Source organism: Mytilus californianus, unplaced genomic scaffold (assembly GCF_021869535.1).
Source record: "Mytilus californianus isolate M0D057914Y unplaced genomic scaffold, xbMytCali1.0.p SCAF_3, whole genome shotgun sequence".
NCBI lineage: Eukaryota > Metazoa > Mollusca > Bivalvia > Mytilida > Mytilidae > Mytilus > Mytilus californianus.
This window is the reverse complement of record NW_026262679.1, coordinates 47,562,535-47,579,490: the sequence shown is the minus strand read 5'-3', so window position 1 is coordinate 47,579,490 and position 16,956 is coordinate 47,562,535. Positions and strand designations below refer to the sequence as shown.

Here is a 16,956-nt window from a genome sequence, read left to right as displayed (position 1 = left end):
ATAAAATTCATAGACCCTATGCTTTGTATGTTAAATTCTGAAATTTCAAACATTAATGGTTACTTTGTCTTACGTTCAAATCAACTGGCAGCCATTTCTTGTCAAAACTGTACCTTATCCTGACGTGTGCTGACTAATTCAAAAAACTTTTAATTGCATATTAGAGCGCACTAGTTCCCGGAACATTAATAGTACAAAAACAGGTACTTCAGATCTGAACAGCAGGGCAAATGTGCCGTCCTATTATAATTTCATATATTTTTTTTATAATAATAAAGAAACATTCAACCAGGATTCTACAGTGATCCCAAGTCCTTACGTTTTTATTTGATACCAAAACTACCCAAATATTTACCTATTGACAAAATAACATCTATACGTAGGAACTATTTTGTTGAAAGTATATACTAATTTCTTATAAGTTCTTTCTGACTGGGACCGAATTAGGGATTCTATGCCGTAATACCTACATTATTATTGTTTTGACAAATTCCTTCATTCTTTCTACAAGTATTGAGTTAAGACATAAAAAATACTCCAAAAAAATGTATTCAAGTCCAGTATTTAGATTTACATACAGTTCTGTACATCTTCAAGTTAACCTTTTGTTTGGTATTGGAGTAATTGATTAGGCAATGTTTCCACACATTGTAACCAGAGAGGAAAAAGTATCATCTTTACGGGGAATTAGTGCAGCCAAACACTGTTTAAACTCATGAAGATTTTTTTCAGATAAAATTATGTTGCTTGGACAATAAATTGGTAGCTACACATTTCAGTGGACATTCCTGCAAACGATAAATGAAAAAGGTACTGTCAATGCTAATATAGATTAAAATGGCTTTAATACATTTACAGATCTACAAAAGATGACAGTGCATGTTTAAGATAGTCCATTTCTGTAACTTTCTGGCAGTTTAGCTGGATGAAAGGTAAACATCTTGTCTTTATAGATGATGTTCCTGTATCTATTGTTTTTTCTGTGAAATCTGAAAAATATTCAAATGTGTTTTACAAATATGGGTATATTTACATATCAATGTATTGGGATTTTCCTGAATTCTCAATAATTAATCTCGCATTTTTGTCCATTCTTCAAAAATCACAATTAGAAATGCCAAAATAATTTGTGAATTTACAGTATACATATCTTTTCTTTTTTAAATGGTTGTCACGTGCGGTCTCCAAATTATATAAGAAAAAAATGGCAAAGCCTACGTTAAAACAACAACAGTCACACAGATAAAAATCAGAATTGCAGCTGCACAATTCCATGTCCTACAGTAAAAATGTACAATTTAGGTTGAATTCTGCAGAGTTTTTTTTTCTCAAATTGTTGATGATTTACAAAGTGTGATTGAGACGACATGGCAAGACCACAAAAGTGATTGGTGAACGTAACAATAGTTTTGTTATCAGGTAACACAATTATTTTCCAAGAATTATTGATAATTATTACCAAAAAGAGTAAATAATGCCGAAACACATCCCGGAAATTAACAGCGCCTTGTGATGATTCATTGCTTTTATTGATAATTACCAATTTGATTGTCAAGTGGCAAAAGAGAGGCGAACGATATCAAAAAGGTATTCAATCTCATAAGACGAAAACGTACTGAAAATGCCATGGCAAAAAAACGAAGAAAAGACAATTACAGTACACAACTTAGAAATCTAAGAACTGGGCAACAGGAACCCCACCAAAACAGGGATGATCTCATATGCTCCGGATTGGTTAGAAGATCCTGCACGACATGTGGCACCCGTCGTGTTACCAATGTAAGTACAAACCCAGCGGATAGTCTAAATCGGTAGGTCACATTCGGAGGACAAGATTTGGACAAAAATTGGAAATATCCGTCGTCATCTTTGAAACACATCTTCCATTACGTCATTATGTATTATAAAACTACCTTTTTTAAACGTTAGTTGTTTTAACCACAAGTTTGGTAAGCTCTTTGTATTTTTTCTTCATCATCCTGTGGAATATATGTGTAAATAAACATTAAATTGTATTAATATGTGTTTAACAGTCGATAAATCTTTTTTTAATGTTTATGTCTTCCAAAAAAGACATAAGTCACCTGCTGTCTTTAAGTTATATATGCATTATTGAAATGGCAATATTCTAAAAGATAAAAAAATCTATAAAAAAATCAGAAAAGCAGGTGCACAACCTCATGTCCGATACAAACATATATGCAAGTTTTGATGAATTCTTTCAAGCTGTTTTGAAGACGTTGTTGAATAACAAACAGTAATTGGGATGACAAGGCAAGACAACAGAAGTGATTGGTAAATCGAACATCAGCTTTGTTGTCAGGCGACACAATATATTTTAGGATTATTGCTCATTATGCTTGCAAAGTGGTAAGTTTTATAAATGTTCCTGCATGTGCCTGTCTCAGCATAAGGTGTTTAAAACTCAAGATAACTTATGTTCTTATTTCAATAGCCTGAATAAGGAGTCAGTAGATAAAGTTTAGTAAATTAAGAGCTATGTTTGTGTTACAGTACACTCTCAACGGTAAATATAAAAAAGAAGATGTGGTATGACTGCCGATGAGACAACTCTTCACAAGAGACCAAATGACACAGAAATGAACAACTATAGGTAACCGTACGGCCTTCAACAATGAGCAAAGCCATTACCGTATTGTAAGTTTTGATACCTAACAGCACCAAAAGTCTAACTGCTATTGTAAACGTTTACATGTTATTTACCAAATAACCCGAGAGTACAAAAACTGAATGTCATGATAACATTAATGAATTTTACTGCACCAAATGTTCATTTCAACACTTAATGTCTCTTCAGGAATCCTACAGACAAACTTCTTGAAAATATATAACTGATACAATAACATAAACGGTACCAATTTTGCTGCACCAGATGCGCTTTTCGACAAGTGATATTCCTCAGTAATGTTCGAGAATTTTCAGGTTGAATACATCTTGTCAAACGGATAATGTTTGCGTTCTACAGTTTTAACTTAGCTCATATCATTGTCACACTAACAAGAAAAAATCAAAGTGATCTGAAATCACTGATGGAAATATTTTAAGAATTGTGTGTATAATTTCAATAATATTTGCTCTCCCATAGTAGTGGTTGTAGACAAGAAAAACTTGCTGTAGCAATATTGCATATTTGTTAAAATAGTTACATCGCTGCAGATTTTTTAGAAAGATAATCAATTTTTCGGTGCATAAAATAGTTTAATAGAGGTCATTGTGGGTTGGTCACTAATTTGCATTATAACTTCTTTTAATTTGCAACTTATATTTTTATTTTTTAAAACAAAAGAAATTACCGAACAAACAAAAAGTTATTGTAGTTTCTCAGTAAACCTGGGACTAATGTATAAAGAGACTTGAAACAAAGTCCTATTTTATCTCCCAACAAGAGGCTGTCAGAGTGACTGCAAACCGGATTTTCCTGCAGAGGTCGAACCCTGAACAGTTGAGCAAGTATGGATACAACATTTAAGCTTAAAACAGCTCTGAATTTGGATTGTGATTGAATATTTGACACAGCATAGGTTTGTGACTCAAAATGAATGTGGTCAAAGAACTGAAAAATTTAAAATCGGACATTTACCTATTAGGGTCCAATATCCAAAGTCTAAGTACATTGTTAGAATCAGCATATCAAAGAACCCCAAGAAATCAATTATAGATGAAATACTTATTAATTACATTTCTGTTCAAAGGGAAATAACTCAAAATAAACAAGAGACCAAATGACATGGACATTAATTATTAATTTCTGTTCAAAGGGAAATAACTCAAATTCATATAATAAAAATCAATTTTGCTACTGAAAGGTCTACAACTCAACAACGAGAACAGCTAAAATCGTGAAAATTGAACTTGAACTTCATTTAATCACAGGAAACAACATATCTAAGTTTGAAAGATTTTGTCAAAGCGTTTTCATGTTAATGAAGAGACACTGTTTGGCAGCCGCACGCTCACCCGCCCGCCCGTCCGCCATCCCGCCCGCCCGCTAGCCCGCCGTATATCCCCAAATCAATAACCGATTTTTCTTTTAAAAATTCAATTTATCTTATTTTTTGTTTAATGCAGTGTTAATCAAAAGGTATAGTCAGGATTCTACTTGATCAAAATTATCTCCCCATTACGCCTCCTTATTTTTTTTAATCGAGAAAATAGAACCCATTGTAGGGATGACGCGCTATCAATTTAGCTCCTGAAAACCGAAAAATGTATCTACATAGCTTCATTACGATTCTTACATGACAGCTTTATTTAAAAACACAAATGTATCTTCTTGCTATTAAGCATCATTTAATGTATTTTTAGGTCTTTTTCAACTTCAAAAAATTTTCTGATCGGTTGTCAGGGGGAATTTTCGAAAAATTAAAAAAAATCTAAAAAAGTTATAATTAAATGTTTCGTTGAAGGGCAAACGAAAGATTTTCAGAGGTCGGAAGACTTATTATCCTAGATACCACACCACAAAAAATAACAATTTTGAAGTTATGCATTTTTAAGATCCGCTTGTAAAAGTCTGTCGTCAAGTGCTTTTAGTAAAAAATTGTTATTCAAACAAACCAACTCTGTTATTATGACTTATTAGAAAGGTATTTCACTTGACCCATATATTTCATTTTATAGTACTGTAAAATTTTAATGTTTGTATATCAACTTAGCCTAAATATATTTTTTTATAAATATAAATATTTGCTTTATAAAGATTATTCTTTTATCTTTCTGTGAAATTTTTTCGGCAGAATTTATGCTAATGCATAAAAAAGATCCACGTGTATTTATACCTTCCGCAATCGATTGTTATGTAAATATCCGTCTTTAATTTAAAATTTTACAAATATCTCAAAGTACCATTCTATGATTTAAGTAAGACACGTATATACGATGCAAAAATCCTTAATTATGCACCTACAATAAACTTTTTAAGCCCATAGAAATATATGTGAACAATTCAAATACGCCATCTTGGACTTTTTTACCTTCTCTAATAAAGATTTCTTTTGTTAAATTTCAACTGGATATCAGCCTGTATATATGTGTAAATGATTTAAATCTATCATCTGTATTCAATTTTATAAAAGAAATGCAAATTTAATATTCATGTGAATCATATGTACAAATGTATCAATTACACTTGAAGACAAAGACCACCTAATGCCACTGACCAATATAGATTAAACATCTTTCTAATACTAAAGAGGTCAAGTTATTGTGTATCGAGTGATATGTCACATTATTTATAAACTCAAGTTATGTAATTTGGTCAATTACGATTGGCATTTAAGAGGAGGGGTCTTTATACAATTCCAATTATAGCTCCACCCTTTGTGTTTAATTGTTCTTTAATCATGACAGTTGTCAATCATACTGATATTGTATCAATATTTATATTCAATCAAAAAGACAAAACTAGCCAGTAAATTGAAAACATCAAAGACTATAATTATAGAATAAATGCTCTTAATTAAGATGTAACCAAATTTTTTACATTTCATTTCTGCATATGTACACAGACATGAGAACAATTAGAAACTATGTGTCAGAGTGTATAGAATTGATTACTGATTTAGTAGCAAATCTGTCTACTTTCTTTTGGAAGGCCGGTGCCTTAAGAAAGTATTGGAACAATTCCAATCTTTCCAAAAACGAACATTGGAAAAAAATGTATTTCCAGGGGCAATAACTCAAGAGTAGGGTTACAGTTTTTTTTCAGACATTTTCCGGATAAATAGAAATTGTCGTGCTGATCATTCTTGCAGTTACACTTATATCAATCCAGCTCCTTTATTTTCACAATGTCGCCAAAACTACAAAAATTAAATATTTCAGGAGCAATAACTCAAAACTGATCTACAGATAGATTTTTCTCCAATTTGCAGTTGATCCTTTTGCGGGTGGAATCAATATTTCAAAAAGACATACATTTCAGGGGCAATACCTCCGTAAAGGGTAGTCGCTAAATTTTTCTGACATTTTTTAGGTATATAGAACTTGTCATGCCGATCATTTTTTTGCATTTTCAGTTTTAACCTAGTTCGCATAGTTTTTTTAAATAATGCCCAAGATGTTTGATAATATAACTGCTAAAATTATAATTTGAAATGTCCATTTTCATGAAAAATGAAAGAGAAATACTGTTTATATGAATCTTTTGATGCATGATAAAGAACTACGCAAGTAGGCCATATATATGGCCTTTTATGCACTACATGGTTAACATGTTAAAGGCAACAGGTGATCAATACATCGTATGAAATTTCACATTTGATTAGTATACTGTGTCTTAAGTACCCTGGCGAAAAAGGTTTCGTCTCAATAGTATCAAATATCCAGTACGGTAACGGACAACCGACAGACATAGAAAATATAGGATTTCTGTTATCCACAAATACCTATTTTCGATTGTGAGATGTAATATTTTCTACAACCGGTCTATATAAATGGAGAAATAGGTAAAAATGCACGTCAAAATGATGAATGAAGTAAACCTTACCTCGAACTTGTTTATATCTTATTAAATTATGCACATTGTACGGGAAGAAATGTACGGAAATACAGAAATAAACATGGAGATTGCAAGAATAATCATTTGTTTGTATTTTGCCGTTAAAAAACGACAACAATTATTTTCTTCAATTTCATAAAAATAACAAATACATAAACAAAACTCCTCTTCTTTATGTCTGTCAGTTGTCGGTCACCTTACCGGATATTAAATATTATTGAGATGAAACATTTTTTGCCGAGGTACTTTAAACACAGTGTAGGTAAACACACCTTGATAGTATTAGTATATTTTGAAACTTTCGTGATTTTCCTCATCTTAAATAAAATTCAGTTCATAATTTATTAAATAAGTATTGCACCCCCATGAATATTTCTATAGCAGTATAGTCGTCTGATCCGTAATTTTACCGATTGTGTCCTATTTCAGTTCTTGGCATTTAGACTGTTGTTAATTCGCAAAGAGGATGACGCATGAATAGTAGGAGATGCTTAACTTGTCTGTGCACCCGGTCTTATTCCTTTTGGAGTTCATGCGATTCCCACAGTTTTTGTTTATTATCTTGATTGGTATTTTCTTACTCTATTAACGAGATTTGAACATCGTAATGGGATTTTATTTTATAAAAAAAATGGAGTTTTCTAGTTTTCAGGCTTTAACTCAAAAATGCCTTTAGCAATTTTCGTGAAACTTGGTGATTTCTTTAAATATATATATTAACATAAATTCTACTTCGATTTTTTAAAATTTCTGATTTTACGTTCAGTAGTATTTAGACTTTGTTCATAAAAAAGGGGGAATTTCCAGTTTTCGCACTATAATTCAAAAACACTTTGAGCGGTTTTTATGAAACTTTGGTGACTTGTTTATATCTATAAAAAAATAAGTTCCTTTTTATTTTTTTATAAATTTCTCTATGACATTTAAAGCATAAAGACGAGATAAAAGGGCGACGGATGAATCCACAGTATTTCGGCTTTTCACAATTATTCTGTACAGTTATAGGCCTATTCCACATATTCATAAATCTCTGGAAGTACAATGGTCGTTATGTAAGTAGCTGAAATATGCAGGCTGTTAAACAAGATAACTTGAATCCAAATTTGGAGATGTTTGTAGTTTTTTGGGCATTGGCAGTCATAACGAAATTATTAATATGCATCCCTGCTAAAGTTTTAAAAAACTTACTTCCTTTTTATATATATAAGTAAGACAACAGCAATAAATAGTAAGACCATTATTGCTGAAAAAGCTATAATCCATCCTATTCTGTCTTCTTTCTCTTCTGCTACAAAGATAAAATATATTTGAATAACAATACATGCACATGGATATTTTTGGTAGTTCCTGTTTAATATATTAAATACTTTTCACGCACGGTACAATTGGGAGCGAAACATATTTAATAAACATTTGTCTATTGATGAAGTCTGTGTGTTGACCTCTAGATGTCTGTCGGTTTCGTTGAGTTGCTGACATATACTTTACTTTTCCTCATTCCATGAAAATTAGTACTCACGAAAATAAATTAATGCACAGTTTATTGCTTTTAAAATTGTTCTTTCCAATATACTTCACTGAATGGTTGATTGATAATTAATGATTGCATAAAAGTCATACTGATTTTCGTTTCATGTTATACTGGTCATCTACTTGGGGTTGACAAATACATTAGTATTGGAAAATTAAAAGGTGGTAATGGTACCTGAATGACATAGGCGATGACCTGACAGCACCAAATAGATGTTGTTTAGCTAGCTGTAAAACCAGGTTTAATCCACCATTTTCTACACAAGAAAATGCATGTACCAAGTCAGGAATATGACAGTTGTTATCCATTCGTTTGATGTGTTTGAGCTTCTGATTTTGTCATTTGATTAGGGACTATCCGTTTTGAATTTTCCTTGGTATTTTTGTTATTTTACTTTTTGCCGTCTTTTCATTGTTCGTCTTTTAAAGTTTAATGAAGATATTCGTCTTAATTTACATACAGGATATTTACAAAATTTTAATATCAAGCTTACTTTGTGATTGACCAAATATGATTTCCGGGTCTATCATTTCACATCGGTTACCAATATATCTATTTGAACACCTGAAAAAATAAACAAGGCTGAAACATGAATCATAACAAGTAGACAATACATAGACAATGCATTCACATAGCTTCATACAGTAAGCTGATTTGTACGATTTACAAGTTAGTGTTCCATATATATAATCGACAAAACCATAAATTCTAAACACGATAGATGCTGGCATATGAGTTAAAGCTCCTTACTAAACATTCACGTTCAACTTTCGTTTAATTTTCTAATTTTATCACTGCACCTTAGATTTAGATTCGGAATTGTATTAATCAATGCAAATACACTACATATAGATACTCACGCACATTGCACTATCCTGTCTTCTACATATACAACAAAGCAAGATCCTCCATTTAAACAGGCTAATGTTTGTGTCTCATTATCTGAACAACTAAGTCTATAATTATCTGGAATTCTTTGGTTATTCACCTTGTTTATTACTTTGCCTGTGTTTGAACTGTCCGAACTTCGAACACAGCCTACTGTGAAAAATGTAAAAATCGTAAGACAAAACTTGTCAATTATAGATATTAAGAATTCTATTTAAACCATCCAGTTGATTCACACTTTACATTAAAGTGTAGAAGTTAAAATCCGTAAACAATACTGTAACGCCGAAGTAACTCCTATCAAACGGTGAAATCATATTGGAAGGTGTTAAACAGGGTTCGTGTAGATTTTGTCGTGAATTGTTTAAAAATTTCTTATTAAACACATTTTTAATTAGTTATCAATCTAACAGGTTTCAAACAGGGTTCTGTACAGGGTGTATTACAAATCAGGTCATATAAATCAAATGCTATGAAGTAGTTAAAACGGAGTGTAGTTTTCACACTTAACAACCAGCAATTACAGAAAAATAGTAGATTGCACATCAATTCAAATATATATAAAGATCAGAATACATTTTCATCTCTCCTTTACTTAATTTATATCCCATATTCTGACAATTGTCTTTTAGAACATTGGCATGATATTGAATAATTGTGAACTCTAAGTGAATGAGATATTTTTATCCATGCAATGTTTTCTGAAAACTTACCTGTATATACAAATAGCATACTAGAAAACTGATAGAGGTGGATTAATAATGACATTTTGCTTACCTGAAAATGTAAAAAAAAATTTATGTAGATAAGGCATGATACACGTCGGAGTTTTAACGTGTTAATGTTACCAAAATGTCAGAGAAAAGCACGAATGGTGTACAGTATTTTACTACATGCTATAACTTATTGAGTTGTCGAAATGGATCAAAGCTATTCGATCATACATTTAGAAGCGCATTCAGAAACTACGATGTACTATGGGCACACGGGTTTCTAACCCATTCAAGAACCTGGATGTTGTTGATACTTTTTACGCTCTTCATGACAAATATGTCGTTGTTCCAGCAGATAAAGCCTCCAATAATATTGTCTTCATATGTAAAAACCAATATATGAAATGTCTCACAAAAGAGCTTGAAATAAACAGCAAAACTGGTAATCCTCATATTCTTTAACATAATTTCCAAAGGATGAAATTTTAGAAAATCACAAATCTGTCCTTCTTTCTTTTGGTATTAACATCAAGAAAGACGAGGAAATCAACCGTAATTTTACTGGAGACCAAAAACTTCACAAAATCCTTATAAAGAACGATACATAGCTGGCTTTTCAAGATATTCGACTAGACATCTTTCTAAAGTGCAGACTACTATTCTTTGAGGAGGAAAGATTCAAAATGACACTCCGTAAATCTTATGGACACCATCGCGTAGTTCTTCTATACAGTGTGTCTGTGTCTAAACTAACGACATTTTTACAACGTCTTAGATTGTGGTTTATCAACTACGTCGTCTGGTCTGTTTAATACCGAACATGACCATTCCCCGAATATGACTGTTTTGCCGAGTGTGAATTCACATTGCTAAACGACGTGTCTCGGTATCTATATATCCAACATTTATGTATTTAGTTATGATGTTACTTTTGTAAGTCTGGTTGGATATTTTGGTATGTCTTATATTCGCTGTTGGAGACGACGTGGTTCGGTATTTATATATCCCGCTTTCTGTCAGTTTTTGTTACTTTTTTATGTTCGGTACATTTCACAAATGTATAGTCGAGTTAATCGTGGTTCGTCTACAGGGTTTTTGTTTTATGTTGTTTGTTTTCATGTGTATTTACCTTTTGGTCTTTAATGATCTTGCCTTATAATCCATTTTTTTTTATTTTCATTTTCTACATGTATGTAAAAGTTAAGATATAAAATCAACTACTTCATTTATATGATTTTAAGTTTAAAGCTACTATATGCACAGGATGTTTTTGTTTATACACAGTTTTGATTTAGAAGAAAAACCGACATGGTTAGAAAATACTAATAATGACATCATAACAAACACAATCCCAATTTATTCTTGTACATGTATACTTTTAGAAATTTACCTGTGATAATATAAACATCACAAAATATACGTCACTTTTTGTGACGTTGGTGCATTTATGTGACGCGCAGTTTATATTTCGTTTGCGGTGTCCTTGTGTGCTGTCGTAAATTCACCGGTACCGGAGCTTGTTATTCAGTGGTTTACTTGTTGTAATTTACTACTATATTATCTATTTATGTATTTCTCTGAGTGTTCTTGTGTTTGTTTGTTCTATATTCCTGTCACGTAGTGTTGTCATTTTAGCGGTATATTTGACATTGCCATATAAGCGGGAAGTTTGGCTAACCAGAAAACCAGGTTAAACACACCAATTTTACCAAGTAGCAGTTAGAACTTCGCTTTGTTCATTTTAGAATAATTCCTTGATACGACCAGGTCCTCACTGTTGAGGTTCTTGGGGAGATTGTTGAACCTTCTTCTCTGTCTTCTTCCTCTCCGTCAATTGTTCTTTGGTCAAGTTTAGGTGATCTTTGATAATGACACAGACAATTAACAGATTACTTTAACCAAGTTAACTTTGACAAGGTTTTTGATAAGCTCAAGTGCTAGCAGTAATGAAAAACACTAACCTACCATGCTGCTGTAATTTGTTTCGAATGTCGGAGTACCGGTGTAAAAAAAAATATAGCCTGGTATCTATGATAAATTTACTGATAGTCTTTTGAATGACAAAAAGAATTAAAATCCGTACATGTCCGTTCCCACACTATGAAATAATATTCATTTGAAATATTTCCTGTTATAAATAAGTTAATCGCGACAAAGAAATTTAAAAGGAATGCATGCTTGTAAGATAACTATTGTTCCCTACTAAATTATATAAGATAAGTTTCGCATTGCGTAAAAACTTATGAATCAAATATTTAACATAGAAGACTTTAAATAACAAAGAATTCTTTCAGATCAAATTTCAGCAACTTATATAGCTATTCCAATATATATTGTGTCAATAAAACTTTTCTAAACAATTAAACATCGATTCCCATCTTTTTTCGTTTTCTTTTCAACGTTAAGTCGCCTCAACAAAATGCATATATACGTATCTGTATGTGAAGTTTCATTAGTAAAACATTATCATAAAGATAACCACAACAATAAAAATGCAAAAATTGAACATCAGTGAGAAGTAAAAATATATTCATTAAATATAACGAAGCAAAATGCGTAACATTCATTTGAATTTTAAGTGTGAAACGTGATTTACTAGTTAAGCTTTTCCTAAAAATTGAATTTTCATCCACCAATACGCTGATTCGTCTAGCTTCTCTGGTGTAGTCACTTTAAAACAAGTATGCAGAATTGTGTTTTGTTTTTTTTTTGGGGGGGGAGGGTCAATGTTATGCGAAACGACGCATGAAGCATCGCATGTTTTTTCTGTGTCACTCTTCGTGGATTATCTGCATTTTGTGCATATCGGCAATCTTAAGCTTCATTTCTAAAACACTTACCTTAAAAGTCTCAGCTAACAACCATTCCTACCATACCAAATAATAAAGGCAATCGGCGGTGCATGACTTCCAAGAAGAAATGTTTTTTTCTGGTAACTCCATCCTTTCTGTTTAAAGATCCTTGTTTAATAAAGCAAAGTGCAATAGAAAAACGAATTTTAAATGTCTACAATAATCATTGTAGGTCAAATTTATATTTTTAGTAACACATTTTGGTTTAAAATGTCGCATTATATTTCCATCTACCTACGATTGACAAGTATTTCATTCATAAAAGGGGGTACAAAACAATCAACAAATAGAGCTAAGATCGGTAAACCGATAAAGACTTTCATATTCCGGTGTTAGTCTGGAATTAATTTTTTTTCGATTCACAAAGGCGTATGGCAAATTTCCCTTTCACTAATTTCAATAAGCCTAATTTCAAAATCTTTCAGTCTACTAAAATTCATAATACAATAGCTGCATATGAGCAGTTCATTCCTATCGTCATTTAATCTGTGTTTAACATGCAACTTTAGTATCAGCATCATAAGGTAGATCGAGACAAATGATTTTGAAAGGATAGATTGCGCAATTCTAGGCTACAAAGCCGGTTTCAATTCAAATCACAATTGACGTGTCTCGTCGTAATATCCATGTAGTATGAGCCACTTGATTAGGGAGCTACCATTCGATTTTTATGGGGGGGGGTGGCTAGGATGAAAAATTTTGTCCTGCTTTTTTTTTAGTTGTAATCTCTGTCCTGCCTTTTTATTTTTCACTCTATTTGGTCCTGCCTTTTTTTTTTAAAGTTTATTCTGACTTTTTTTTACCTAAATTGTCATCCTGACTTTTTTTTTTGCAAGTGTCTCATCCTGCCTATTTTTTTACTCAAAACTCCTGTCCTGCCTATTTTTTTCAAATTTCATCCTAGCCCCCCCATAAAAATAAAATGGTAGCTCCCTTATCAACATCCATCAATCATGCATATGTCCGTCTCAGTATGACTGATCAATGGTGTGACTTATTTACATTGGTTTTCACATAAGAGCAAAGCTACATGAAAATCCAAGAAACAAAATACCATCAGGGGATAACTCAATCAAAAATTCCTGTCCTCACATCTAAAGTATAGGCGACGGCAGTAAACAGGGGCTTGACAATCTTCAGAAGACCCCTTAATATGTCGGAGTCAAAAAATCAACACAATTGAAGTCAACAGATTTAATCATCCTACCCCATTGCAAGCAAAATCAGTAGAATAGATAATATCTTGACCTAACTCACGAGTCTTCACCGATCGAATCACTTTGACCATTGAATCATACAAGTAAATTATTCATTTTGGTGTTAGAATAATTTCTAGTATACGAGGTTTATAGAAAACAGAAAAATGTCATGAAATCAATTTTAAAGAATTGAGATTTGAAATGGTGCCAAAATATAAAAGAAAGGAAAATCTGCTATGAAAACTATGGGCGAAAAAGATTAAAAATAAATATTTGAAGACACCCAATTGTATAAAGTGTAGATGAAACGTGTGTCTGACGCACCAAAATATGAGGCTGGTATCTCTGGTGAGTTTTTTTCTTAAAACATGAACAGATGTCGCCGATGCAGCTTTGTCCAGGAAAATAACTTGTTTTCAACAGCAAAGTTCGTTCTTATGTTGTGGCGTTGTACCACTGTCCCAGGTCAGGGGGGTTGAGCGCTCAGAAACTCGTAGAACCCCGCAACATACTTTATATGCCTGTCCCAAGAAAGGAACCTGTAATTCAATTATTGTCATTGGTTGCTGTCCGTCGTTTATGATTTGACTAGCATTAAACAGGCCTATGATATTTTTGTTTGAAATATTTCACATTTAGTCATGATGTTGTCTTTTGCAACAGACAATACGGAATATATTTGCTCATTGTAAAACCGTTTAGTGACCTTTAGTTGCTAATATCCACGTTTTTTTTTCTTTGGTTGATTTTCTCATTGTCAACAACATCACGTTCTTATTTTTACAATGATAAGGTGAAGGTCAAACAAATCCTGCAAGATAAACATGAAGATGTAGACATTACAACTATTCATTTCACAAGCGCCAGCCATGTTGGTTGGAGGGCGGGATCATCGGAAACATTTTTAAACCCATAGCGTGATTGTGGCAAATTTTGGTTCCAATTGGATGAGTAGTTTCAGAGGAGAATATTTTTGTGAAAGTTAACATACAATACCAGACTCCAAATAAAGGGAAAATCTCACTTGACCCTTTGGTATAGGACCAAAATACCACACAGTAAACCAGATCACATCAACCACCAATATCTAGTCCAACGAAAAACACCTGTTACAGTTAAAGTTGAACTCTTTTAAAACATTTACTTTGGGGTCCTCGGTTGGTCAAAATTGCCCCCGACTTTGACCTTGAGATTAATCTGCTGATATCTCTTCGGTTTGTCTGTTTCCGCCGAGCAGCCCGATGGTTCTCTCCCAGTACTTCGGCTTCCTCCATCATAATAACAGACTCTGCCCGGTGTGCTAGCACTCCCTTGTGTTGGGATGGGGATTGTCCTTGTAAATATTGTTGTACATACATACATACAAACATCTGAGAAACGGACTTAATCATAATCCCAACTGATTCCTGCTGACTAATGGCCTCTGAACCATGGAAAAAAAACCTGGCCGACAGACAAATATTCTATACACCATATTAATCTATAACTGACTTTAACAGTCTGGTCTTATAATTTGCTGTAACACCACTGTCCAAGGTTATGGAAGGGTTGGCACACTGGCAAACATGTGCTTGTCCCAATTCAGAAGCCTGTAATTCAGTGGTTATTGTTTGTTGCTGTTTATCATATTTTTTGTCCTTTATTTGTTTTTATGTTAATCAGGCCGTTAGTTCTCTCTTGTTTTATATTTGTCATTTCAGGGTATTTTACAGTTTGGTGTGTGGAACAGGTTTTGCTAATTTTTGAAGGTTATGCAGTGACCTAAAGGAGCTAACCACCTACATCGTTTGGTATCTGGTGAAGAGTTGTGTCATTGGCATTCGTACATTATCTTCTTATTTATATATTCTATAGATTAATGTATCTGAGAAATATACCCAATCATTAAAACTCTTGAGGTAAAGATCAGATGAACCCTGCCAGATGAACATGAACACTTTACAATCATTCTATCCTGACACCAAATATCGTTCACCTGTTGACTAAATGGTTGTATTATTTCTGTATTAATTATAGATTGTCAGGCAAATTATGATAGTGCTTTTTTCATTTCTTGACCCAATTCCATCGAAAAATTGTTGATATTTATTAGTGTTGTCAAAGAGTTTAGTCTAAATGGTAACTCGGATAATCTTTCAACCGATTATGTTAAGTTGAGGTTGTAAAGACCTTATCTTCAGTACTCTACAAATGCAAGGTTTTATGATATGATAAATTTAAGTTTATTTTGGCATTATAATGCTTGGCTTTGAGGGTTCGTGATGAAGTTTTACTTTTAATTATCCATTACTACCATATCTACTATGACGTTTGTAATAACATCAGATTGAGAAGATGAAACTCTTCTTGATCTCGTCAAATTGACAAAGTCTGAAACCCATGATTGTTTCTTATTCTCTGGTGTCTCAGACAATTTTGTTGAGTGTTTTAATTTGGGGAGATTAAGCATGTTACTGTTACCACCCAGTATACATTAATTCTATTCACATGATTTGAATTTAACCATTTTTGAGTCGGCATTTCATTGAATGTATGACAAAGCCTTAGGCGATGGAGATGGCATATTTGTGAGTAGGTCTACACAATATATATTAAATAAAAAAAATAAGATGATAAAGTAAATCGTAAAATTTAATCAGCTTGCAACTGTTCAAAATACATTAATGCTAATTATGTTTACTTCAAATCTTGCCCTGAGTGGATAGACAAATTGCCTTTAATTTTTGAACATTGGAATGTTTTCAAGGTAAACAATAGCAATCAATATACTAAACAATTGATCTGTCAAATTAAGTACCTTGACAATCATTTTAAAATTCAAAAAAAAATATTAATGATTTCAATACAAATTTATATCTAATCTATTACAATTCAAAAAAGGTCCAGTTAATGGGTTAGCATTTTTGATGATTGATATTCTGTCCTTCCGACTATTAACCCGTTTACACTAATATCTAAAGACATCTCAAAGCAATTTAGGGTCTGTCTAGAAAATTGCGTTGATGTGTGATCTTTTGTTCTATTATGAAAGCCTCACTATGACTTTAATATGAAGAACAATATTAACAAGAATTTCCTTTGCTTTGGCTTACTTAAAATAAAAAAGTTATTGATTTATTTTTAAAGTTTAAATGCATCATTAAGAGTTGACACTTTTACACATTATGTCACTTGCTCACTCATATATAGATTTGAAAAATGTTCTGTTAATATCTCATAGGAACTCTTTTAAAAACCTACATTAGTATTTTTT

General features: G+C 32.4%; 1 long non-coding RNA gene across 2 annotated transcripts; it reads right to left on the bottom strand.

Moving 5' to 3' along the window:
• Positions 1–828: 828 nt before the first annotated feature.
• On the bottom strand, positions 829–12,677 carry LOC127734725 (uncharacterized). Of its 2 annotated transcripts, none has more exons than XR_007997719.1 (7): positions 12,493–12,677; positions 9,653–9,716; positions 8,912–9,092; positions 8,545–8,615; positions 7,709–7,808; positions 1,914–1,979; positions 829–989 (listed from the first exon to the last, which is right to left on the bottom strand). It is a non-coding gene; the product is annotated as an uncharacterized LOC127734725 (long non-coding RNA). The 2 variants fall into 2 exon arrangements; XR_007997720.1 differs by lacking the exon at positions 12,493–12,677 and adding an exon at positions 11,614–11,777.
• Positions 12,678–16,956: the final 4,279 nt, after the last annotated feature.